Source organism: Notolepis coatsorum (genome assembly GCF_963971535.1).
Source record: "Notolepis coatsorum genome assembly, chromosome: 2".
NCBI classification, from domain to species: Eukaryota; Metazoa; Chordata; class Actinopteri; order Aulopiformes; family Paralepididae; genus Notolepis; species Notolepis coatsorum.
The window spans coordinates 25,071,191-25,098,757 of record NC_140166.1 but is presented as its reverse complement, the minus strand read 5'-3'; positions in this window follow the sequence as shown (position 1 = coordinate 25,098,757).

Below are 27,567 nucleotides of genomic sequence, written 5' to 3'. Positions count from 1 at the left end.
GAAACCTCTTCCAGAAATGCTGCCGCCCTCATCACAGAGAACTGGTGTTTTGTACAAAGTGATCCTTTCTTAAAAACAGTGTTTCCTGACCCTCCTCTCTGTGCCTTCAGTAGAAAGACATCCAATTAGGAGCAGGGTCCTATGATTCTAGGCTAGCTGATCCGTATCCGCTTCCATTGATGGCGCTAATCTAGGCTAGCTTGCAGCCGGATCTACTGAAAAAACTGAGAGGAAATTGGTATTTATCTTATTGTCTGACGGTAAGTGCATTTCCCATAATGTTGGCGTGTTCCTTTAAGATGACGTGTTCTTTTTCCTTGTACTACAGATTACTGTACATGCTTTTATCTTTTCAAAGAAAGAGGGACTGACCGAAGGACTCTCCCGGAAGCTCCTGAGACACCTCCACAGAAAATTAACACCTAAGACTTTCTGGGATTTTCTGCAAGTTCATACGTGTCCTGGATGATTTATGATGTCCGGCGCTGAACACTTAGTAAGTAGCCGCTTGCTTTTCAGGACACATTAAATCTCCTTATGAGAAGGTAGTCCTCTCCAACATTATTGATCCAGGACATTAAGCGATCATTACGGGGCCCCCAGATTTTAACAGTGTAGTGATTAGTGGGGCGGTAAGTGGGTAATTTTTCTACAGGGTGACAAAAAGGTGCTCAAAAATAGTCCTTTCCCAAAACTCCCTTGTGTATATATATATAAGTACATTAAGATTTATTATCTGTGAAGGAAGATGGCATGTAGCCTTGAGGGTCTCTGAAAGGACAAGGCGGTTGTACTTATGAGGTTCTACTTAAGCGTGACATATCTTAGATGGACTTTTCTGTGCTCCGTTGTATCTACCGGTCCACAGGTAACCCTGCACCGCCGGTGGGTTCGCTCTCCCTCCGCTTTGCCTACCGTCAGATTGATCACTGGACCCTGCTGCTAATTGTAATGACTAAAAGGATGAGATAATTTCCTCAAACACACAGCGCCCTTCAGATAATTCTGTGGCTGGAGGGTCTCATCTCAGCTGAAGTACGAGGTCATTAAGTGTTGTAGTGGGAGATAACTATGGGATGAGCCTCTTCTGAAGCCTACTCCCCCCTCATCCCCTCCTCTCTCCCCTCCTCCCTCTTCTCATCCCTCCCCTCATTCCCTCCCCTCATCCCTCCCCTCATCCCATCCCCTTCAGCATAGAGCTCATCAGGTGTACTATATAGTTAGTAAGTTAGTAATACTACTGTAGTCAGGTGTACTATATAGTTAGTAAGTTAGCAATATTACTGTAGTCAGGTGTACTATATAGTTAGTAAGTTAGCAATACTACTGTAGTCAGGTGTACTTTATAGTTAGTAAGTTAGCAATACTACTGTAGTCAGGTGTACTATATAGTTAGTAAGTTAGCAATACTACTGTAGTCAGGTGTACTATATAGTTAGTAAGTTAGCAATATTACTGTAGTCAGGTGTACTATATAGTTAGTAAGTTAGCAATATTACTGTAGTCAGGTCAACTATATAGTTAGTAAGTTAGCATTATTACTGTAGTCAGGTGTACTATATAGTTAGTAAGTTAGCAATATTACTGTAGTCAGGTGTACTATATAGTTAGTAAGTTAGCAATATTACTGTAGTCAGGTCAACTATATAGTTAGTAAGTTAGCATTATTACTGTAGTCAGGTGTACTATATAGTTAGTAAATTAGCAATATTACTGTAGTCAGGTGTACTATATAGTTTGTCAGTAATACTACTGTAGTCAGGTGTACTCTATAGTTAGTCAGTAATACTACTGTAGTCAGGTGTACTTTATAGTTAGTCAGTAATACTACTGTAGGTAGGTGTACTCTATAGTTAGTCAGTAATACTACTGTAGTCATGTGTACTACATAGTATTAGACAGTAATACTACTGTTGGCAGGTGTACTTTATAGTTAGTCAGTAATACTACTGTAGTCAGGTGTAATACATAGTATTAGACAGTAATACTACTGTTGGCAGGTGTACTTTATAGTTAATCAGTAATACTACTGTAGTCAGGTGTAATACATAGTATTAGACAGTAATACTACTGTTGGCAGGTGTATTAGTCAGTAATACTAATGTAGTCAGGTGTACTATACATATTATTAGATAGTAATACTAATGTAGTCAGGTGTATTAGTCAGTAATACTACTGTAGTCAGGTGTACTACATATTATTAGACAGTAATACTACTTTAGTCAGGTGTATTAGTCATTAATACTACTGTAGTGCTGTGTATTAGTCAGTACTCTTACTGTAGTCAGTGTATTAGTCTGTTTTTTTGCTGCAGTTATTTTTGGTCGGCAACACAGCTATTGTATACAGTGTGTAACTTTGCCATTCGGCCTGAAGTTTTTAAGGTGCTACTGTTGCCAAAGCACTTGATATGGTTAGAGATAATACGCTCTGCCCGTGTAACAAAGGCAAACAAACAGCCCCGGCATGGCAGGCTTCATGACCACCATCAATTCATGAAGCCAATCTGTCTTTCTGCTCTCAGAGCCGGGGAGGATTTACAGCAGCGCACGCTGAGGGTCCAGGAGGAGAGAGAGAGAGAGAGAGAGAGAGAGAGAGAGAGAGAGAGAGAGAGAGAGAGAGAGAGAGAGAGAGAGAGAGAGAGAGAGAGAGGGACATCTGGCCAAGAGCAGAGAGAGAGAGAGAGGGGCATCTGGCCAACAGCGGAGAGAGAGAGCAACTTTTTGAATTATTGATCGTATAAATCAACACCCGCGATGGTGAGGCTCACAATCGCAAGCGTCAGAAGGAGGGGGGGGGTCTGTTGGCCCACAGGACATGGCTCTCTCACACACACACACACACACACACACACACACACACACACACACACACACACACACACACACACACACACACACACACACACACACACACACACACACACACACACACACACACACACACACACACACACACACACACACACACACACACACACACACACACACACACCATGACACACCAGGACAACAGCCTGCTCCTGAACATTGGTAAAACCAAGGAGCTGATCGTGGATTATAGGAGAGGACAGCAGGAGACACACACACCACTGATGATTAACGGGGCTACCGTGGACAGGGTGAGCAGCTTTAAGTACCTGGGGGTCCACATCTCAGAGGATCTGACATGGTCAACACACATAGACACAGTAGTAAAGAAGGCGAAACAGCGCCTCTACCACCTGAGACAGTTAAGGAAGTTCAGAGTATCGGGGAAGATACTCCAGTCCTTCTACTCAGGAGCTGTAGAGAGCATCTTGACCGGAAACATCACTGCCTGGTATGGAAACAGCACGGCACAAGACAAGAAGGCCCTACAGAGAGTGGTGCGCTCAGCCGAGCGTACCACGGGTATTGCACTACCTCCCCTGCAGGTTCTATACAACAAGAGGTGCAAATCCAGAGCCTGCAGGATAATGAAAGACCCTCACCACCCCAATAACAGCCTGTTCCAGCTGCTGAGGTCAGGGAGACGCCTGCGAACCCCATCTACTAGGACAGAGCGGCTTAGGCTCAGCTTCTTCCCCCAGGCCATCAGAGCCCTGAACAATGAACATTGAGTGCCACAGAACACTGAACTATCCACACACAAGCACACATGAACACACACACGACACGCACGCTGTGCACGCTCACACACCAGCAGCCACTTAACACTTTAACATGAGCGGGCACACACTCATGCCGCACACTTATGGCCAAAAGGAAAGGCCACTTTAAATTAGAATAACAGGAACAGTGTATTGCACTACCAAAGCTACCTAGCATGTCCTATATGCTCTGTAAATAACTATGTGTAGCAGTCTGGAAAATATGGTATATTATTCAGAACTGCTGACTGTGTTTTATATCCCTTTTATACACAAAGACATTCTAACTAGTGTCATTGATTCACACGAACAATGACACAAACGTTCCCTTCTGAAGAGCATTGGAATACGGATTATAAATGACAGTATTGATTCATATTCTACAGTGCGTCTCCCCTTGTGACTGGCAGGCGGGACGGGATACGATATCCTAGCAGTACCAGTGGTATGATATGAACAATAAGTGCAGAGCCAGGCACTAACAGTCGAGTTATACCTAGTTACAGTGAGCGGTATAGGTAGCGTGCGGCTAAGGATCACAGTAGTATTGCTCGTGTTATACTTAGTTACAGTGACGGTATAGTCTGCGTGCCAGAGACGTGCGGGACCTCCAAGCAGTCTGCCCGGGCGTCAACAGCTGTTTGCACCGGAGTGCTGCAGCACACCTGCTCCAGGCTGCCTGCAGGACACGGGGAGTTCTTTACCACCAGCAGAGGTCGTCATCGCCAGCACCAGCTCAGCCAGCGCTGCCTCTCTGCTACAGCTCCGCCTGCTGACATCCTCGCGAGAGCGTTCGACGCCATCTTGCCTCACGGACAACAGTGGAGTGGCGAGGCGGCCATTTCGGATGAGTACAAATGAGCATTGATGCTCCCGATTCCATATACAGTATACAGTGTGGTGCTGCCCGCGGGCGAAGTTAACGTTGGTAACCACAGTTCAATAGGGGTACCCCGAACAATATATGCCGGCATAAGATAGGACTTATAGGTATTTTGTGGGCTCACTCTTTTATTTTATTCCTTTTCTTTGAGCGTGATAAGGCGTGTATTTCCTAAATAATTCCCGTTCTGTGAATCCCTTTATTCTCTTCCCTATGCTACCCCCTTCCTTCCCATCTTCTCAACCGGGGACAGTAAGAGTGTAATTCCTTAGAGAAGGTAAATACTGTGTACCGCCCAGACGTGTGCAGTGTTTAGTCTGGGTACCTGAGAGCACTTGGTGCCTGGGTGTAATATTATAATTGACTCATGCCATTGATTCATGCCATTGATTCATGCCAGTAATTATTGTATGGATACCCATGGTGCAGTAATCACCAGACGTAGCATTGTTGTAACTAGGCTGAGTTACAATACAGTCATCCAGAACGGGAGCACTGTGTGTGTGTCTTTCATTATTTCTAACCCTAACCCTAACCCTTTGCTACGGGTAATATATGTAAGCGTAACCCCTTGCTATTCTACCTTTTCCATTTCCATTGTAAGGGTTCTGGTGTCACTAAGGGAGGGTACTGCTTGCGGGGGGAACCAAGTTATTTCGCTACCATCCGGTCATTGGGTGTGGGAGGGCAAAAGGGGCAACTGTGGAGAGTGAGGGTGTGTTGGGGAGTACTGCTGACTGCTCCAGAGAGAGGGAGGAAGACCAGAGTACCGGACCAGGTTTGTAAACCCTGGGCCTCATCCATCCCCACTGCCAGCCTCCAGTTGACGCTCCGGACCCCAAAGACGGAGGTGCAGCTGGCCAGAGTGCTACTGTGTCTTGCTACCTATTGACCGCACATCACCGCTCCCATGAAGCAGGGATAATCCACCCTGCTACATTTGGCGTCACGAACAGGATCAACATCCTACTCCACTCCCTTGTAAGTGACAACCCAGAGACCTGAGATGTCGGACGACGACACCCCGAAGCCCGAGGCCAAAGCCGGGCCGTCCCGGGTGAAGCAAGGAGGTGACTCGCCAGCCCCGCTCAAAGAGGAAGGGAGGGAAGCCGAGACGGTGCGGACCTTGACAGCCGAAATGGAGTTTCTAAAGGGTCAACTCCAAGACCAGGCGGAAGCCCTAGACCACCAACACGAACAACTGGAGCAGGCCAGGCACCGAGAGTCGCTTGCCTTGGCCCAGGCCATGATCCAACAGCTTCCCCCAGCGCCCCTCCCGGTGGTGTACGTCCAACGAGAGCGGAAGTGCAGCGAATTTGGAGGTGAACAGGAGAGGGGGGAACTGCCTGTAGAGGACTGGATCCAGGCAATGAGGGCCCATCTCCGTGCCAGTCGAGTGCCCGCGGAGGTCGTACAGCTCCACCTCAAAGGCGAGGCGAAGCAGACGGTACGCTTCCTGACGGAGGGAACCGCCCCCGACACGGAAGCCTTGTTCAAGATACTCGAAGAAACCTATGGGGACAAGGTCCCGGTCAGCGTCCGCCTGGGGGAGTTCTTCGACCGAAGACAGGCCGCCGGAGAGACCGTACGCCAGTTCGCCTATGACCTGCAGGAGAGGATCCATCGCCTACGACGTCGGGCGCCCATGCTGGTCGCCGACGCCACCGCCTGCTGCAGGAGCGGTTTGTGGTGGGCCTCAGGGGCGATGCCCTGAGGAGAGAAATGCGGAAGTACATGAGGGAGGACGGGACGCTGCCATTTCCCCAGGTACTGCAGGCGGCGATCGATTGGACGGAGGACGAGCTGGTCCACCCCGCCGACAAGGGTCCCCCCCGGGGTTTAGTCCACGCCGCGGCTGGAGAGGGACGGGAGACCCCGCCGAGCGTTGATGCACTGCGGGAGACTATTCGGCAGATCCAGGCGGGAATGGAGCAACTAGGCGCGCGCCAGGAACAACTGGCTCAGACCTTCTCACGGGAGCGGGACGCACCCCGGAGAGGCGCCACCGGACGGCGACGCCGAGACGACGCGACGCGAGAACCCCGCCGAGACGAAGACGGCCGGCTGATCTGCTATGCCTGCAATCAGCCGGGCCACATCAGCAGAGACTGCCCCCGCTCAGCCGGCGAGCCACGCCCCGCCTCTACTGTTAACCCCGGAGCTCCGGGCTCGTCAGGGTACCGACCCGGAACACGAAGGACAGTCGACGCCGTCGTAACCGGAGTCACCGGCTCGGCCGCAGAGGGCACCGAGACGCAAGACGCGCAAGGGGAATGCCTCACACTAGACGTCCAGATCGACGGGGTCGAGACCCGCTGCCTCTTCGACACCGGCGCCGAAGTCACCACCATGTACGAGAGCCACTTTCGAAGACACTTCCCGAAGTCGAAGTTGACCCCCGCCAACTGGATCACTCTCATCGCCGCCAACGGGTTGGAGATCCCAGTGGTGGGGTGTCTCTACGCCGAAGTAAAGTGCCTAGATATGACATTCACGGGGAAATGCATATTCATACTAAAAGACGACCCAGGCCGAGGGGACCTAGGAGACGCCGTCCAGGGACTGCTGGGCATGAACGTGCTCGGCGGGGTAGACGGCCTGTTCGCAGGGATCAAGGGGATGCGGCCGGTGAACCAAAGACGTGTCGAAGCTAGAAGCATCGCCATCCGCCGTGTGGTCGCCGTCCTGGCCCAAGAAGGCCGAGAGTGTACCGCCCCAGGAAAGATGGGGTACGTCAAGGTGGCCGGCAGAGAGTCTGTGGTCATTCCCCCGCACAGCGAAATGGTCGTATCAGGCCGTTGCGCGACGACAGCGGGGATGCGGCGTCCCGTGATGCTAGAGAATACGCCGAGTGCCAACCTGCCTCCCGGACTATTGGTGGCGAACGTGGTGACCTACGTCCGACAGGGGAGAGTGCCTGTGCGGGTGTTGAACCCGACCGACGTCGAGATTGTGCTCCGACCCCGGTCCAGACTGGCAGAGATTCACTGCCCCCGTCAGGTACGGCCCCAGGAGAGGGTGACCGTAGAGGAAGTAGACGGAGGCGTCCGAGTGACGGCGATTGAGACTCGAGCCAGCCCGCCAGAGGCGGAGCCGGACGGGAAGACCCGCAGGCTCGCCGTGGACGTGCAGGCGAACCTGCAGGATCTCACACCGGCCCAAGTGAGCCGGCTAAATCAAGTGTTGGAGAAACACAAGGCGGTGTTCTCCGTTGACGACGGGGACTATGGTTACACCACCACGGTCACACACTACGTTCCCACTGGTGACGCACACCCGGTCAAGCAACGGCACCGCCGAATACCGCCCCACGTGTTCCAAGAAGTAAAGAGACACGTGCAAGATCTGGTGAACCTGGGTGTCCTGGTGGAGAGCTGCAGTCCGTGGGCGTCACCAGCCGTGATCGTCATAAAGAAGGACGGCTCCGGGCGGTTCTGCTGCGATTACCGCCGCCTAAATAACGTGACACACCGGGACGCGTACCCCCTACCGCGCATCGAGGAGTCCCTAGACGCCTTGGGACAGGCCAAGATCTTCTCCTCGCTCGATCTCACCGCCGGCTACTTCCAGGTGGCGGTGAAAGAGGAAGACCAAGAGAAGACGGCCGTCACGATGCCCTTCGGCCTCTACCAGTGGACTCGTATGCCCTTCGGACTGTGTAACGCACCAGCGACATTCCAGCGGTTGATGACCGCCGTGCTGGGGGACCTGGCCTTCGACGTCATACTCGTCTACCTAGACGACGTCTTGGTGTTCGCCAGCGACTTCGAGAGCCACTGCCAGAAGCTGGACCTGGTGTTTGGACGGCTTCGGGAGCATGGGCTCAAACTCAAGCCCCGGAAGTGCTTCCTTCTGAAGACCGAAGTCAAGTTCCTGGGACACGTCGTCTCCGCGGCCGGCATACAGGTCGACACCGACAAAGTGAAGGCGTTGGAGGACTGGCCGGCGCCACGCTCAGCGAAGGAAATGAGGCAGGTGATCGGGTTCCTATCCTATTATCGGCGGTTCGTGCCCCACTTCGCCCAGGTGGCCCAGCCACTGCACGCCCTGATGGGGAAAGAAAAAAAGGGGTTCGCCAAGGGCCGGCCCGAGGCCTTCAAGTGGACGCCGCAGTGTCAGACGGCCTTCGATCATCTGCGGCAGTGCCTCTTGACACCCCCGGTGCTGGCCTACCCCGACCTCCAGCTCCCCTTCATAGTGACCACCGACGGGAGTTACTTGGGCCTGGGAGCGGTACTAAGTCAGGAACAGGAGGGCGTGGAGCGAGTCATCGCCTTTGCGAGCCGAGGCCTGCGTGGGTCCGAAAGGAATGACCAAAATTATAGTGCGTTCAAGCTGGAACTCCTCGCCCTGAAGTGGGCGGTCACTGAGAAGTACAGAGACCTCTTGATGTACGCCCAGTTCACCGTGATCACCGACCACAACCCGTTGAGACACCTCGGCACGGCCAACCTGGGAGCGGTGGAGCAGCGGTGGAACGCTCAGCTCGCGGAGTACGACTTCGTGGTGCACTACAAACCTGGTCGACTCAACCAGAACGCAGACGCTCTGTCTCGCATGCCGATGCGATCAGAACCCGAAGTGGAAGACACTGAGAAAGACTTCCTAATGATAGCCGCGGCCGGCACCCACACCCGTCAGGGTCTTCAGGAACGGGCCGCTCCATTGTCCGTCCCCGCCCCAGTCGCCCGCGAGGGCTACGTCATGATCCCAGCGGAGGAAGTGCGGGTCCTGCTGTGCCCTGGGAGACCGACAGAGACGCGGGAGGTCTCGAGTGTCGGCACACGACGGATAGCGGCACCGAAGGGGAACAGCGGATATGACTGGGCGGAAATGCGGCAGCTCGAGGCAGACAACCCCGAGTTGGGTCCGGTGTGGCGGGCGGTGACACAGGGGGTCCCCCCCACTAAAGTACAGCTGAAGGAAGGAGACCCGAAACTCCACAAGTTATACGGGCAGTGGGAACGATTCCGTCTGCACCAGCAAGTGCTGTTTCGGCGCGTAAGCGATCCCCGGGATGGAGAGGAGGTTCTCCAGCTGGTGGTGCCCACAGCCCTGCGAAGGAGGATCTACGAGACCCAGCACGAAGACGCGGGACACTATGGGGGACAAGGGACGGTGGTCCTGATGAGGCGAGGTTACTACTGGATCGGAATGGCAGAAGAGGTGAAGCAATGGGTGAAGCAATGCAAGCGATGTGCATTAGCCCGCGACGTGTTCCCTAAAGCACAGGCCCAGATGACCTGCACTAACACGACGGCACCCATGGAGGTCCTGGCCATGGACTTCACGTGTTGGAGAGGTCGGTGGGTGGCTACGAGAATGTACTGGTGCTGACCGGTATTGTTCACCAGATTCACTATTGCCGTACCGACCAAAGACCAGACTGCGAAGACCACCGCCGCTGCCATCATCAAGCACTGGTTCGTGTACTACGGTTGCCCTGCCCGACTCCATGCCGATCAAGGGCAAAATTTCGAGTCGAGCGTCATCAAGGAGCTCTGCCGACTGTACGGGATTTCAAAGAGCCGCACAACGCCCTACCATCCCCAGGGGAATGGGCAGTGCGAGAGGTTCAATCGGACAATGCACGACATGCTGCGTAGTCTGCCCGCAGAGAAGAAGCGGGACTGGAAGGAGCACCTACCCGAGTTGGTACTTACGTACAACTGCCACGAGCACTCCTCCACTGGATACTCTCCCTTCTACCTGCTCTTCGGGAGGGACGCTAGGATGCCCCGAGATGTCCTGGGGGGCAGAGACGTCATTGAGGAGGGAGTGGCGGACCTAGACGAGTGGGTGCAGAGTCACCATGAGCGACTAAAGGCCGCCACGGAGGCCGCTGAGGCGATGGCGAAGCAGGCGTCCCATCGACGCAAGATAATTTACAACAGGAAGAGCAGAGGTGCACTCCTGCGGGCCGGAGACCGGGTCCTGATACGCGACCACCGAATCCGGGGCCGTAATAAGATACAAGACAAGTGGGAGCCTACGTCATATGTGGTGGTTAAGCAGAGCCACGAAGGTTCCCACGTGTTCACGGTCAGGCCCGAAGCAGGGGGTCCAGAAAGGACCATGCATCGAGACCAGCTCAAGACCTGTCCCTTCCCGGCTTCTGACCCGGAAGTGCGGGGGAGGGCCCCTCGACAGATCCCGGTGGCACCGCGGAGCTCGTCCAAATCAGACATCGGAGGTGCTTTCGGGCACCGGCGGGAACCGCATCCTAGGGCGTGTAACCACCCCGGTCCCCTGCGGGACGCCCCTGAGGAGGCCGTAAGCGCCGAGTCAGCGGTGGAGTCGACCCCTTCAGGAGAGGAGGGGGAAGGCGGCGGAGACGGAGTCGAAGAGGAGGCCGCGGGCGGTCCATCGGTGGCCCCGGAGGGTGAGGCCGTGGTCCATGACCCGCCGACGGACACTGAAGAATCCGACACGGAGTCTGAGGCGGGGGAGGTGGAACCCCCCAGAGTGGAGCCCGCTCGGCCCCAGAGGAGCACCAGAGGTCGGCTACCCGCTCGGTATCGTCAGGACTACGTGCTCAAGAGCGTGTTCGCGGAACAGTGTGTCCAACTCCTGAAGGAGTGTGTAAAACTGTTGGCATAATGTGTAATTGTCAACCGATGTGTAAAACTGTTGGCATAATGTGTAATTGTCAACCGACGTGTGAAACTGTTGGTCTCAGGACCGTTTTCATGCATGCGTGTGTTTTGGTGTTAACTTGCAGAGGACTTAGCAAGTTCAAAGTGGGGGGAAATGTAGCAGTCTGGAAAATATGGTATATTATTCAGAACTGCTGACTGTGTTTTATATCCCTTTTATACACAAAGACATTCTAACTAGTGTCATTGATTCACACGAACAATGACACTACTTGCTCTACAGAACACTGCGATCATCCACTGCTAGCTTACTGAACATTCCAAACAACAGCCAAAAGAAGATAGGAGAGGCAGCCTTTGCAAATGACGCCCCAAAACTATGGAACACCCTAGATAAAAACGTATCTCTTCACTTTAGCTTTTTAATACACCAAACAGACAAGAAGATTTTATTTCCAGATTTGAAGTAATCAATACAGGAAGGAAATCTACTTGATGAAAATTGTATGTCTTTTATTTTATTATTATTATTATTTTTTTATTATTATTTGGACGGGACAATGCAAAATGTATGAACACTGTGGAGTGTAAAAATTGCCGGATTTAGCACGAGGCTAATTTCCATCCCTTGTCCCCAAACATAAAAACAGGACTCATAGAAACAGTAAGAAATGTACAAATACATAAAAACAGGACACATAAAAACTGTAAAGAAATATGTACAAATACATAACAGCATGTCACATGTGTTCACATGACTGGTTGGTCTTCAGCCATTTTTTTAGTTGCCCTCTAAAAGAAGCAAGGGTGGTGCTTTCCCTTATGGAAATGAGAGACTGTTCCATGTTTGACTGCCTTTTATGGACAGGACGTTTTGGCCAAACGTGGTCAGTCTACGTTGGACCATGCAGTCACCTCTGGTGTCTGACCTGGTGCAGAGTCCAGTGTTTATTTTCTTGTAGATGAATTCCTGTACAGGAGGGGGAGCTAGTCCATGTAGGCATTTGTAGATGAAACAAGAGCTTTTTAAGACTTTGACATTTTCAAAGCTCAAAAAGCTATATTGTTTCAAAATATTGCAATGGTGGTATGCCAATGGTTTCCAGGCAAATACCTTGATGGCTCTATCATAAAGCTGTTCGATGTGTTTCATGACAGTGACACCAGCAATTGACCAGTTTGTGAAGCAGTATTCAATGTGTGAGAATATCATACAATGAAGATATGTTTTTGCAGCATCAACTGTTAAAAAAGGCCGGATTTGTCTAAAATTAACTAAATAAAAATGTATTGTGCGTTTCACTTTTTTGACATGTTTCTTAAAGGATAGTTTTGAGTCCAAGATGATGCCGAGGTACTTGAAATGGGAAACCAATTCCAGTTCCTCCCCCCCTAGAAACACATTAGATCTGGTGATTCTGACTGGTCGTTTGCTGAACATCATGCATACAGTTTTTTTTGTATTTAGCAGTAGGCATGAGTTTTGCAACCAGTGTTGGACCTTGTTCATTGCATTTGAGAGGTTACATGAGATCAGGTCCGTTTTTTTACCATGTACAAAAATTACTGCGTCGTCAGCATACATCTGTACATTGAAGTCAGGGCATGGCCCAAGGATCGATCCCTGCGGCACACCGACTGGATTGTCAAGATAAGGAGATTTGACACCATCAACCATGACACATTGTTTTCTGTTTGTTAGGTAAGACTTAAACCATTGAATTGTATCTACAGATAAATTGAAATGAGACAACTTTGCCAAAAGTACTTGATGGTTGACAGTGTCAAACGCCTTTCTAAGATCCAGGAACACAGCACCTACATATGGGTTTTTGTCCAACGTATATTTAACCTTGTCAATAAAAACACAGTTTGCCGACTCAGTGGAGTGCTGAGTGCGGAAGCCAAATTGAAGTGGGTGGAGTGGGGTGTGACCTTTGTCCAGATGTTTAATCATAAGTTTCGACACCCACTTTTCAGCAACCTTAGATATGGTGGATAGGATGCTGATTGGCCTGTAGTTGGCTACCGACATCCTGCTACCAGATTAAAAAATTGGTGTTACCGTGGCCACCTTCCAGGAAGATGGTACCTCCTTTGAGCTGATCGATTGATTCACTAATATGGTGATTTTTATAATCATCTACTACTGGTTTATTGAAGGTTCCCAACCACAGCCAAAAGAGAATCCGGGACACAGCTTTCACAAATGATGCACCAAAGCTATGGAACACCCTACCTATGGACATTAGGGAGGCTAGATCACTAAATATTTACAGTAAGTTTAGTTAGGGTTATTTATAAAAATTAAATAAAATTCAGATATTGGTTGAAGAAGTGTGTCTTTAGTCAACGGCGAAAGATTAGACGGGTTTTGGATGTCCTGACTGTGGTGGGAAGTTCGTTCCACCATTGTGGGGCAAGGACTGATAATAGGTGGCTTCTCTTTGATGACCCTCCCAGAGCTCGGATAGGAGTGGGTCTAAGGCGGCCAGAAGATGCAGAGCGTAGGGGTCTTGAGGGTGTGTCCACTCGTAGGTCCAACTTCAAGTCTAGGGGGGGACGTGCTTTTGCGGTCGCAGCCCCTGACCTCTGGAACAGCATCCCCATGTCCATCAAATCTGCCCCCTCCATCGAGTCTTTTAAATCAAAACACAAAACCCACCTATATCGCCTGGCCTTCCCTGACTCACTTTGACTCTTGCCGTACTTGTTGACGTGTTGTTCTGTTTTTCCTTTGTCTATCCGTTGATTTTATTTTATTTCTCTGTTTATTTTATACTTTTCTTTGTACTTAGCTTAGCCATCTGAAGCACTTTGGTTGACAAGCGTCATGTTTAAACGTGCTATACAAATACATTTGATTGATTGATTGATTGATTGTGTAGTTAGAGAACATTGACCGGAGGTAGGCGGGAGCCGTTCCCTTCGCCACACGATATGCCAGGTCGAGGGCCTTGAAGCGGATTTGTGCGGCAATGGGGAGCCAGTGCAGGTCCCTAAGAAGTGGGGTGACATGGGCTGACTTCGGTAGGTTTGAGATCAGGTGGGCAGCTGCATTCTGAATGAGTTAAAGAGGCTTGATGGCAGTGGCCAGGAGGCCAGCAAGCAGTGCGTTTTTACTCCTGTGAAGAACTTTGAGCTGCAATTCTTGTATGAAAGATGCTATACAAATAACGTTTATTATCATTATTATTATTATTACTAATCAAATGAAAGCTGGTTCTGTTTTTGATTAGGAACAAATTTTCTGTCGCAAGGTTGTCCACATGGAATTTGATTTTGTTTATAACTTTCTTTATTGGAAGTTTTCAACAAATAAAAAGTACAGATAGTTACTGCCTGACTGTGATGATTGAGCCTCCACCCCCCCCCCCCCCCCCCCCCCATTTCCCATTCCTATCCCCTAGCCCCTCCCCATCCCACCCACGGAAAGCGATAACAAACATACATATAATACAAATACAAAAAAAAATATATATATATATATATGTATATATATATATATGTGACAGACAAAAAGACAGAACATAAAAAAATAATATTAAAACATAACTACGATACTAATGTAGGCCTAACTGCGGTGAGAAGACAAATAATTGAAAGAAATTAATTAAAATAGGGGGGAAAACAGAGGGGAGGGGGGGGGGGTGGAGGCTCAATCATCACAGTCAGGCAGGGATGTCAAGGATCCTATGTGCTTTAAAAGGGGTCTCCAGGTTTTTTTAGGGCCTTTGAGTGAGAATCTGAGTTTTTCAAGGTTTATGGATAATAGTAATTCCTTAACCCACTTATTGTGAGATGGAGGTTGGTTGTTTTTCCATTTAAAGAGAATAAGTCACCTGGCCAGTAAAGTGGAGAAGGCGAGAACAGGATGTGATATATATTTTTTTTTTATCAATTTTTTTTATTATTACTTAACATGAAAACAAGACAACACAATACAATAACCATAATAACAATACACAGAACTTAACAGGGAGATAACAGAACAATAATAATAAAAGAAATAACAATTTATAAAAACAGAGTACAACATTTTAAGTTTTAAAGGGGTACTATCTTACAATTGGCCTTTCCCAGTATTCAGTACCGTTTCCCGGCCGTGTGGCTCTATATCAATAAGACTTATGTCTCTAATTCTCATATTGGCGCACTCTTCAAATTCCCCTCACAACCCTCACCCTCACCAAACTGAGTCATCTCAAAACGTGCATATCAGTGATGTCAGAGATTTCCAGCTGCATAACAATGTGGCAATTGTCACCAGGCCACACAGTGGTTGGAGCCCAGCCTAAAAATGGCTTAAGATCCTGAGGTAAAAAAACGCTGCCCCTGAGTACCCGACCAGAAATACAAAACAATGAACCTTTTCGAAAAACTAAAACCTACAGAGTGTTCCATAGACTCACAGGAACCGTGCAAAAGTGCCCAAACAGTGAAGAAATTGCAAAATAGCAAAATAGCTCCCCCCCAATAAAATTCCCCCAGTTAAAGTTAAGAAGGACAAGACAAAAGACAAGACAGACAAGACATTTCCTCCTCCCCCTCCCACGAGACCGCCGGACTCCCCCGAACAAGCACCTCAACCCCGCTCAGCCGCACACGGCGGTCCTGACCTTCTCAGCTGTTGCAAACCACAGGTCAATACCAGCCTGCCCCACCCCAATCACCCGCGCCGTGGATATCTCAAGATAAATCACATCCAACAGTGTTAGGGACCAGTTAATCACTGTGAGCTTCTCAGGCTCCTTCCATCTCAATGCTATTAGCTTCTTCGCTGCTGTGACGCCCGCTAGGACAACCCTTTTTAGTTGTACGGACGCGGGTAGTGTCGTTATATCGTTCAGGAGTAGCGTAACAGCTGTGAATGGGATAGTTAAGCCACACAAATCTGAAAGTTTGTCCGTTATTGACCTCCAGAAGCGGGCCACTGGTGGGCAATCCCAATACATATGCATATAAGTGCCAGCGGCCCTTTGAGAGCATAAAGTGCACCGAGATTCGGTTACCAGTCCCATAGCAAATAGCTTCCTAGGTGTAAGATAGGTCCTATGAATATAATGATGCTGGTGATTGGGGTTGCGGGAAGACAATTCCACATTTGCCCAAACATCATCCCAGTCAAACTCGGGGTCCAACTCCGGGATAGCCACACGCCAGATTGTATCCAATGACAATTTTTTATACGTGGATTGAATTAAGAGCGTATAAAAGTCTGAGACAAACCCTCTGGAGGTCGTCCTGTCCACTATGAGCCTGAGGAAGGGGTGTGGTTGCAAAGCTTGAGCCCACGGCACGCCATGCGCCCTCAGCGCTGACCTTAGTTGAAGGTAAAGAAAGAAGGACTCGCCGGGAAGATCATAAAATTCTCTTAAGTCCTGAAACACCCGAAGGCCGTTCTTATCATAAATATCCTCCAGAGTATGAACTCCCCTCCTTTGCCATTGAGGAATACTAACCGGCTTGTGCCCAACAAGTAGTTGCTGATTATTAAAAATTGGAGAGTCCAGGTGCCATGGGCATTTAACCCCACACGACTTCTGTACATTACGCCACGTTTGGATCACGTGAGTTATGATCGGTCCATACCTCAGTCGGCATTTCGAAATAGGGACAGTGGAGTACACTACATCCTGCAATCTTAGCGGTGAAACCGCCGCCGCTTCTAAGGAGCGCCAAGATACAGCCTCTACAGGGTCTAGCCAGCACATCAGAGGTCTCAGTGAAAAGGACCAGAAATAAAGCTTAAAATCAGGGATTGCGAGGCCCCCATCTTGTTTCCTACGTTGAGTAGTAGCTCTTTTGATTCTCTGGCGTTTGTTATTCCAGATAAACTTAGATACCATCGATTGTACCTTGCGCCAGTGGTCTATTGGAGGGGGCAGGGGGAGCATTGAGCTAACAAAATTTATCCTAGGCAGGACGTTCATTTTGATTATGGAAGCCCGGGCTTGTAAGGAGTTAGGAAGGGACGACCACCTGTCTAGATCCTGGCGTATTTTATCATAAGTACCCGTGAAGTTGTACTTAGTAGTTTGACTCAGCGTGGGGAATATCTCTATGCCCAAGTATTTAAAATGTTCCACTATGGGGATATCAGCTGGTAGTCGCACCGCCTTGGCCAGCTCATTAAGAGGTAGGCAGGCTGATTTGTTCCAGTTAATCTTAAAGCCTGACAATTTACCAAAGTCGTCGATTATTCCCAGTAATTTTGTGGCCGACCGGGAGGGGTCGTCCATAAAAATCAGTAGGATGTGATATTTTAGAGGGAAGAGGCTGCAGAGGAACACCGAACAAGGCCACAAGAGGATCAGGGGTGATAGTAATGTTGTAGGCTGTGCCGATAGTTTCGAATAATTCAGACCAGAATGTGGCACGGCTAGGGCAGGACCAGAACATGTGGGTGTGGTCGACGGGGGATTGTTTGCATCTATTACATGCGTCAGAGACTATCCGTCATTATCCTCATCCCTGTAGTCAATGGGCCACGCTTTAAAAGATAGGCATTTTCACTGTGCGCCACGATGTTTGCAGAGCTATATATCTATATTATAGCTATGGAGACAATACTATGGCTCATTTGACAGTCACTATCTCTCGTCCAACATGTAAAAAAAAAAAAAAAAAAACATCATGTATACGTTCACGTGTTATCCCGTGGTGAATATTGTATAGTTTCAGAGTGATCCGGGCTAATTCCTGGAAGCTGAGTTATGGAGCGCTATGTGCATTTTGCAAAAGTCGTTTGCATTGCTTGCCTAGACACGATATTATTTCCAAATCAAAGGTATATAATAGGTATTATGTTTCATCATGAAGGCATCAAAGGGGCGGGGGGGGTCGTTTTGTGATGCTCTGATCGTCAGCAACGGCATACATTTTGAATACTACATACGTTGATCGTTGCGATCGATGTGAAATCATTGTTGGATCAAAGTAGGATTGATGTCATATTGTCCTTACCTTTGCTAGGAGTTATTCCAAAATGAATATTCCAATTGTCTGATCGTGATTTCCAGTATTGATGTCCATCGGGTCCCTGACATGAAATGGCACAAAATATGGATCAAGTGTGCGGGACGCATTCCAAGTTGCTCGATTGAAGCGTTTCACTCATTGCACTCTCGAGTTCTCAGAATGAGTTCCAATGATAACACTGAGGTCCGTGAGTGTATAGAATATTAAAATCGAAAAAAAGAAAAAATGATGAAAACCCGAGAAATCTCGGGGTTGCCGCAGAAAGTGTCAAAAGCAAGCCAGTGTTATGGATCACCTGAGCGTCTAGCATGTGACCAGGCCTTATTCCTGTCATTAAGCAGAGTTCATGCAGCTCATGCAAGAACCAGGGTGCTATTTTATCTTTAATTCTGAGAATCTTGAGAGGAGCATGTTTATTGATCAGCTACATTCATAGTTAAAGACAGTAGAGTTTGAATACTTTCACAGGTATAGACAGTAGAGGTTGAGTACTGTCATAGTTAAATACAGTAGAGGTTGAGTACATTCATAATTAAAGACAGTAGAGGTTGAGTAGTTTCATAGTTAAAGGAACACGCAGACATTATGGGAAATACAAACAAGCTAGCCTAGCTGTTCGCCAAAAACACATTTCCCAGAGTTTTAAGCTAGGCTAGTGGTCCAATATCGATTTGGATAAAACGTCAGCTAAATGACAAAATGTAAATATAAATATACACTTCCATTAATTTGTGCTAAGAACTACTGAACGCACAGAGAGGACTTTGGTATCTATTTTCTTGTCTGACTCTGGAGAAGACGGTAAGTGTATTGGCATGTTCCTTTAAAAGACGGTAGAGATCGAACATACTTTCATGCCGCGCATCGCATTCACACTATGCGTGATTTGTTGTGGCTTTAAGGTGGCAGGTACACGTGGTCATCCCAAACACTTTAAAACACAACTCTGACTCTGACGGTTCTTCGCCCAGAAGGTTTCAAAGGAATAATAGGTTTGAATCAGCAGAAACATAAACCTGTACGGACCACTGATATATGCGGCACTTCAGGCTTGAATCCTCCTCCTTAGTTAACCTGAATCAGATGCCGTGGTTTGATGACTTAGACCTTGAGATAACCCCCCCCCCCTATTCTAAGCAGACGTGGCCCAGTCCGCTAGAGTGTTATCAGTGTTAATGGTGGCCCCCGAACAGCCCAACCAATAAAAGGGGGGCTTGAGGGGAAGCCACTTTAAGTTTAATGGGATGAGGTACTTCCTGGTGCTTTGATGGTGGGTTTAGGTCTGGAGAACAGGGCGACCAGAGCCTCTCAATTCAGGACACAACAGCATCGAGTGAAATGAGCTGTCGAAATGGACACGTTTCCTGAGACGTACGATACAGTAAACACAGAGCAGAGCAGCTCGAATGATGACTGCGTTTAGCAGTACAGTAGATTAGCAGTACAGTCGACTAGCAGTACAGTAGATTAGCAGTACATTAGACTAGCAGTACAGTAGATTAGCAGTACAGTAGATTAGCAGAACAGTAGATTAGCAGTACAGTAGACTAGCAGTACAGTAGATTAGCACTACAGATCTATCTATCTATCTATCTATCTATTATCTATCTCTATCTATCTATCTATATCTATCTATCTATCTGTCTTGTCTGTCTGTCTGTCTGTCTGTCTGTCTGTCTGTCTGTCTGTCTGTCTGTCTGTCTGTCTGTCTGTCTGTCTGTCTGTCTGTCTGTCTGTCTGTCTGTCTGTCTGTCTGTCTGTCTGTCTGTCTGTCTGTCTGTCTGTCTGTCTGTCGTCTGTCTGTCTGTCTGTCTGTCTGTCTGTCTGTCTGTCTGTCTGTCTGTCTGTCTGTCTGTCTGTCTGTCTGTCTGTCTGTCTGTCTGTCTGTCTGTCTGTCTGCTTCTCTATCTATCTATCTATCTATCTATCTATCTATCTATCTATCTATCTATCTATCTATCTATCTATCTATCTATCTATCTATCTATCTATCTATATCTATCTATCTATCTATCTATCTATCTATCTATCTATCTATCTATCTATCTATCTATCTATCTATCTATCTATCTATCTATCTATCTATCTAGCTATCTATCTATCTATCTATCTATCTATCTATCTATCTATCTATCTAACTACCTACTCACTTAACATGTTTAATAAATAATCGTATATTAACTGTTGTGTGGCGTTTTTGTTACTCACCCAATATCTGTGGTTCTAGTGGGTTTTAAAACAATAAAGCCATAACAATGAATGTAAAAATACTTAACTTTATCTCAATTACAATCAATCTAGACAGAATATATGGTTAATATTTGCCATTCATCTCTGCTAGATCACATAATTTATAAATAAAAGTGCTATACATTTTCTGTGATAAAATGTGATGTCTAGAAAATAAATTATAAATATTAATATTAATTATAATCAAGACATGAATGGAATAAATCTTGTTTATCTTGAAAAATATAAATGAAACAAGGTGGAGGCAGACAGTGAAGGTACAGAGTGAACCTTTTTGTTTAATTTGTGCCATATTTGCTTGTTTTCACCTACAATTTCCACACTTTGGGGTCAAGTGTACCTGGACACCACATATGTAATATTAATGTGTAGGGGTGGTCAGGGGCGTAGCTGGACATTCTGGGCCCCATGAAAGAATCCATTTGTGGGCAATCCATGCGCATTTGGGGCATTTATTTATTGATGAAAACGCATAATATGGTTTTTACCTATACATTCGGATCAGCAGTTCAGCACCTGAACTGTTGGTGGGTGAGCCTAGTAAAGGATGTCGCATTGCGTTCATCTTCAATGAATGGACCAATGCAATAGTCTACCAAAGAACCTTGAGTCGCATTAGGCTAGGCATATATTTTCCATTTTCCCCTACTCTTGTGACAATGTTTTCTGATACTCAACATACAAAAGCTGTTACTTGTCCTGTCTCTCTGTAATCCCATCTCCAACACAAATAGTCTACTCAAGCACACTATTAGGTTGACAGACACTTACATTTTGATGTGCTCTGTAGTATACAATCGCTCATTCTGTCAAACAGAGTAACAAGCACCTGTTTGTTTCTTTTGTGACATTATTTTTAATTCAGGCAATTATACTTTTGAGTCATCTACATTAACTTACTTTAGGATAATAATAAAACCATATTAATAAAAAGATAATAATAGTGTTATCTGCCCCCCCCCCCCAGCTACTCCCCTGGGGGTGGTACACATGATAATTGTACAATTATTAGTTATCTTTTAGTAATAATAGTAATAGTATTTCATACTATCTTGTCTAACACAGTCTCTGGAGCGAAACAGTAAGACGCATTTTGTATAAAAGTATTCTGTACTTCTGTATGACAACTATTAAAGAAACTTGAACTTGAAGAAACTTGAACTTGTACACATTGAAAACAGGTCCCACAGACCAGAACACCACAGGGTTAACTGTTCCTCCATTCTGTTTAGCCTACTTTACAAATACTAACCAAAAATGTGTTGAAAGAAGTTGTGTTTTATGTTTATATTATACATATTTAAGTTTATACATACATATGTACATTTATATTATACATATTTATGTTTATATTATACATATTTATGTTTATATTATACATATTTATGTTTATATTCTAAATAATCATTACATGAACCCTACCTGTAAAGGCTCCCAGCACAGAACATGTTCAATAAGACCAGAGGCACGAGGTTCCCACCGTGAGGCCGTTATAGATGAAGGATCGTCCTCCAGTTCAGCTGTGGCATGAAGAAGCTGCTTCAATTAGCAGTACCACATCTACAGTACCAGAGAGAGGGGGGGGGGAGAAGGAGAGAGAGGGGGGGAGAGAGAGAGAGGGGGAGAGGGAGGGGGGAGAGAGATGGGGAGAGAGAGAGAGAGAGAGAGAGAGAGAGAGAGAGAGAGAGAGAGAGAGAGAGAGAGAGAGAGAGAGAGAGAGAGAGAGAGAGAGAGAGAGAGAGAGAGAGAGAGAGAGAGAGAGGGAGGGGAGGGGGGAGAGAGATGCGGAGAGAGAGGGGGAGAGAGAGGGGGGGAGGGAGGAGAGAGAGAGAGGAGAGAGAGTTATTTTAGCTTGGATTGTATTATTATTAGTAATGTTGTATTAATTTTGATTAATTGTATATGCTATTATTTTGATGCATGTTAAAGGCAGAGCGAGAGATGGGGAGAGAGAGAGATAAAAAGAGAAACAGAAAGAGAGAGAGAGAGAGAGAGAGAGAGAGAGAGAGAGAGAGAGAGAGAGAGAGAGAGATTTTTGATTTTTTAAAGTACTTTATTTTGTACTGTATGACAAACAAGCCTTTAAAAAGACTTTACATCTTCAAGATTAAAAAAACAATACAAACAAATAAATAAATAGATCTTCACATATTCATAATGTTGTTAAAAACCAATTCATCATCAAAGACATCACAAATCACATTTCCATAACACCATTCCTGAGCAAAAGCCTCCAAATTTCCCATAGCTTTATAAAACCTGAACTCCAGCCAGACTCTTGCCTTCACATTACAGCACCACACTAACACTGCATCCTGGTCCGGTTTATCTTCCACTCTGTTTCTCCTGTTTACATAAACTGCAAGCTTAGCTTCCCCCACCAGAAAATTAAGCTGTTGCCATTTTTTCTTATTGTCTTTTTTATATCCTGCTCCAAAAATATAACCAATAACAGAAAAGGTTTCACCAAAAATGTCGGTGAGCAGCTCAAACAGCCCTAAAAGTTGTTACACTCCAAAAACGCATGAAAAACAGTCTCAGTCAACCCACAGAAAGGACATTTATTATCCACCTCTGGGTTGATGATGGAAACAAAAGCGTTCACTGCCACAGCACCATGCAGAATCCTCCACTGAAGGTCTGCCGTTTGTTTTTTTAAAGGAGGTTTATATAAAACCCTCCACACAGGTTGAGCGTCATTACCTGCACACAGCCTGCTCCTCCATACAGTGTCCACTCTGTTATTTAGCTATTTCTTATTAATTACTTTGACACAGTTTCTGTACCATGATTTCCTATCCATTTTGTATAATGCTGAATCCTTTACAAAAAGTAGAGGACCAGACATTTCTCCCAGTACAGGGCTCAGGTAGACATTTGGAAACTCATCCTGTTTATCCGGTTTTAATGCTCCACTGCTGTATAATCTAAGCATGCCCAGCTCCTCGACAGTCAACCTCTGTCTCCAGAGATCCAGCGCCCTGGTTGCATAGCGCTGCGACCTCAGGCCCAATAACAAACACACAGCCTGAGCATCCTTTAATTCTGATCCTGCTGTGTCTGCCAGCCGTCTCAGGCGTAACACTTCGGCAGCACACAGCAGTCCAGTCAGCCCAGGGTTTGCACAGTCGCTTATGTCCATTCTTGCACCGTGAACAAGAGGTTCCTCAAGTAACCAGTGCAACGATTTAGTAGAAGTAGTTCTTATACACTTGAAAAGTGTTCAACATTTAAAAAAAAACCTGATAAAAAGGAGGAAGTGCATTTAACCTTAAAGTTGTCGGGTCTGTTAAAAACAAAGATACATCAAGTTCAAGACTATTTACTTGTCGAAGAATAAAAGAGGCAACTTCTCTCCAAACTAAATCTCTTGGTCCTAACAGATATCGCTGTATGAACTGTAGCCTCAAAGTCGCTGTCCTACTCGCTAAATGAACCAGGCCTTGCCCTCCCTCTTCTCTGGGCAAATACAGAACACTCTGAGGAACCCAGTGCAGGCGATCCCAAAAGAAATCAACCATCTTTGCCTGCAACCGCACCAACATGCCTGAAGGAGGCTCCACACATGCCAGCTTATGCCACAAGGTAGAAGCCACAAGGTTATTTATTATCAGGACTCTGCCTCTATAGGAAATCTGAGGCAACAGCCATCTCCACTTAAACAGCCTTCCTTCTACTTTCTCCACCACATTCTCCCAATTTTTCTGTACAATCGTGTCATTTCCAAGGTACAGTCCCAAATATTTAAAACCATCCCTTTTCCAGATCATGTTTTGAGGTAACACAGGTAATCTACTATGCCAGTTTCCCACAGCTAACGCCTCACTCTTCCTCCAATTTATTTTGGCAGAAGACACAGCCCTAAAACTGTCAGCAATTCTTTCCAATATATTTACATCATTTTGGTTTTTTACAAATACAACTACATCATCAGCATAAGCTGACAAAACAATGTTATCTTGGAAACCAGGTATAGCTAAACCCCTCATCTCATTTCTCAATGTTTGTAACATGGGTTCCAATGAAATTGCATATAACATGCCAGAGAGAGCGCAGCCTTGCCTAATGCCCCTCTGTACCTCAAAAGGAGCACATAGAGAACCATTGAATTTTAACACACTCTCAATGTTCTGATACAAAACTTTCACCATAGCAATGAGACCATCGCTGAACCCAAAACTCTTCATAACACTCCAGAGATAATTGTGCTCAACGCGGTCAAATGCTTTCTCCTGATCTATTGAAATAAGAGCAGTATTCAAGCCCAATGAATCAGAGACACCCAAAACATCACGAATTAAATATACATTATCCAATATTGACCTGCCAGGTACACAATACGTCTGATCACGATGTATGATCTGATCCATCACTTCTCTCAGACGGTTTGCTAAGGTCTTTGACAAAATCTTATATTCGCTGCATAAAATTGACACAGGCCTCCAATTCCTTATGTCCTGCAAAGTCCCCTTTTTTGGCAGTAAGGTTATCACTGCCCTGCGACACGAAAGCGGCAACGCACCCTCAGCCAGACTTTCATTGAATACCTCGAGAAGATCGTCTTTCACAATGTCCCAAAAGGCTTTGTAAAACTCCACCGTCAAACCGTCAATACCAGGGGCTTTTTGCCACCCATGCTCTGTAAGGCAGAATAGAGCTCTGACGAGTCCAAAGGTCTCTCCAGCAGCACATTCGACTCCCGTGATACTGTGGGCAATCCTTCACAAAAGGACTGTAGAAGGACATCATTGTCAGTGTACTCACTGCTATACAAAGCAGAATAAAACTCAACGGCCCGTCTCCGGATCTGACTGGCATCAGTGATGTCCTGCCCCGTCTCTGACAGAAGAGAGTGAATGAATTTATTCTGTCCATTCTTCTTTTCCAGACCGAAGAAGTAACTGGAAGGCACATCCATAGCATTGACATTCATAAATCTAGACCTTAACAAAGCGCCTTGAGCCTTCACACCTAGCAGGTCAGCTAAAGCCATTTTTTTTTATTAAGGACTTCAAACTGTCCTTGATTTCCTGTGGACCCAAACATTTTCTCAAGGTCCACTATCTCAGTCTCCAAATCTCTCATGGAGGTAGTGATGTCTCTAGTTACATTGAGAGTGTGTTGTTGACAAAGCATTTTAATTTCTACTTTGCCACAGTCCCACCACTGCCTAAGAGAAGAGAATTCCTTCTTCCTACTCCTAAACAGGACCCAAAAAAAACTAAAAACATCTCTAAAATCCTTTTCATGGAGCAAAGCTGAATTAAAATGCCAATACGCACTTCTAGGCACCAGATTTTTAATAAAGACATTGCACATTACCAATGAATGGTCTGTAAAACCAACAGGCAATATTTTACACATTTTAAAAACATTAAAATGGTGTTTAAAACAATAAAAACGGTCAAGTCTAGCTAAGGAGACAACATTATCCCTACAATGAGACCATGTATACTGGCGCTCATTCCCATGAAACCTCCTCCACACATCAACCAAGCCGTGTGTGTGTACAAGCTTTCTTAATGCACTTTGAGAAGCTGGATGGGGTTCATTGTGATTCCTGTCTAAACTGTTATTCTCTGTGCAATTGAAGTCTCCAGAAAAAAATAAGAAATCATCCGGACTAAAATCGGACAATTTAGTACACACTATATCTAAAAAAGCCTTTCTTTCAGGCCCTTTAGAAGGAGCATAAATATTCAATAAAACCACATTAAATGTTTCAAATTGTGCTATCACTACAATGAACCTACCCTCTACAACATGTTCTACAGTATAGGAAGCAGGAATAAAACGTTTTGAGAATAAAAAACCAACTCCACTACTAATTGTAGTATTATGACTCAACACTAGATCACCTTCCCATTCCTTCCTCCATTCCACCTCATTTACCTTATCACTGTGTGTCTCCTGCATAAAAAGAACATCAATGTGTTTTAACTTGACCAGTTCAAACAGCGTTGCACGTTTTCTCACATCTCTTGCCCCATTCAAGTTCAAAGTTCCAACCTTAAAATGTTCCATGGAGAGAAGAGGAGTGACTAAAACGCACAATAACAATAAATAAAAAATTGCCACTTGTTTTCCTTTCATGAATTTGTTTTCTGACCTTTGGCAGTAATTTCCTTAGTCTATACACCTCTTGCTTAGTAAAGCTGTTATTTCCCATGTGAAACCTGACAGACGTATAGAAAGCCTCTGTATCAGGAATATGTTCCTCTATTTTCAAGCCCCGAACATTCTTTGTTTCCTGTAGCAAAGTTTTGATGGTTTTGACTGACAGTGATTTTCTGTTTTGTGACTTCCTTAACTTCCTTAACTTCCTCAGACATGTCACTACCATCTGACTCATACTCCTCACTATCACTCTGGTCTGACTGTGAAGTCATTCCTTTGCGTTTATGAGGTGCAGATTGTGAAACAGCCTCATCTTCCATTTCCACCTCATTCGTCTGTTCATTAACTTCTGCACTGTTTTCACACAAACCACTGCTACTCTCCTGTGTTTTCCCCCCAGACACAGCAGCACTGTATGTTTGTTTCTCACAGGCCCCTTCTAGCTGCAGTTCTCCTGTAGCCCTGTCTGTCTGTTTCACACAGGCCCCTTCTACCTGCAAGCTCACTTGTAGTACTGTCTGTCTGTTTCTCACAGGCCCCTTCTTCTGTAGCTCACCTTTAGCACTGTCTGTCTCAGCTGGATTATCCCTGGCCACCTCTGTTTGTATCTCAACTGTAGCACTGTCTACAGCTGCTTCTTTATCCCCTGGCCACTTCTGTCTGTAGCTCCCCTGTAGCACTTTCTGCAGCAGCTGGTTAACCCTGGCCACTTCTGTCTGTAGCTCCCCTGTAGCACTTTCAGCAGTAGCTGGTTCAACCCTGGCCACTTCTGTCTGTAGCTCGCCTGTAGCACTTTCTGCAGCAGCCGGTTTAACCCTGGCCACTTCTTCCTGTAGCTCACCTGCAGCCCTGTCTGTCTCAGCTGGTCTTTCCCTGGCCACCTCTGCTTGTATCTCAACTGTAGCCCCATCTGCAACAGCTGGTTCTTCCCTAGCCACTATTGGCTGTTCCTTACCACTAATTCTAAAACCACAGTCTCATTATTTGACGCTTCTTTTCCTTGCCCACTAGTTCCCTCCCCAAGGTCTGCATGCGCTTCTTGAGCCTGCTTCTTAGGGCATGCTTTAATTACATGCCCCCCCCCCCCCCCCCCCCCCCCCCATCCAAAG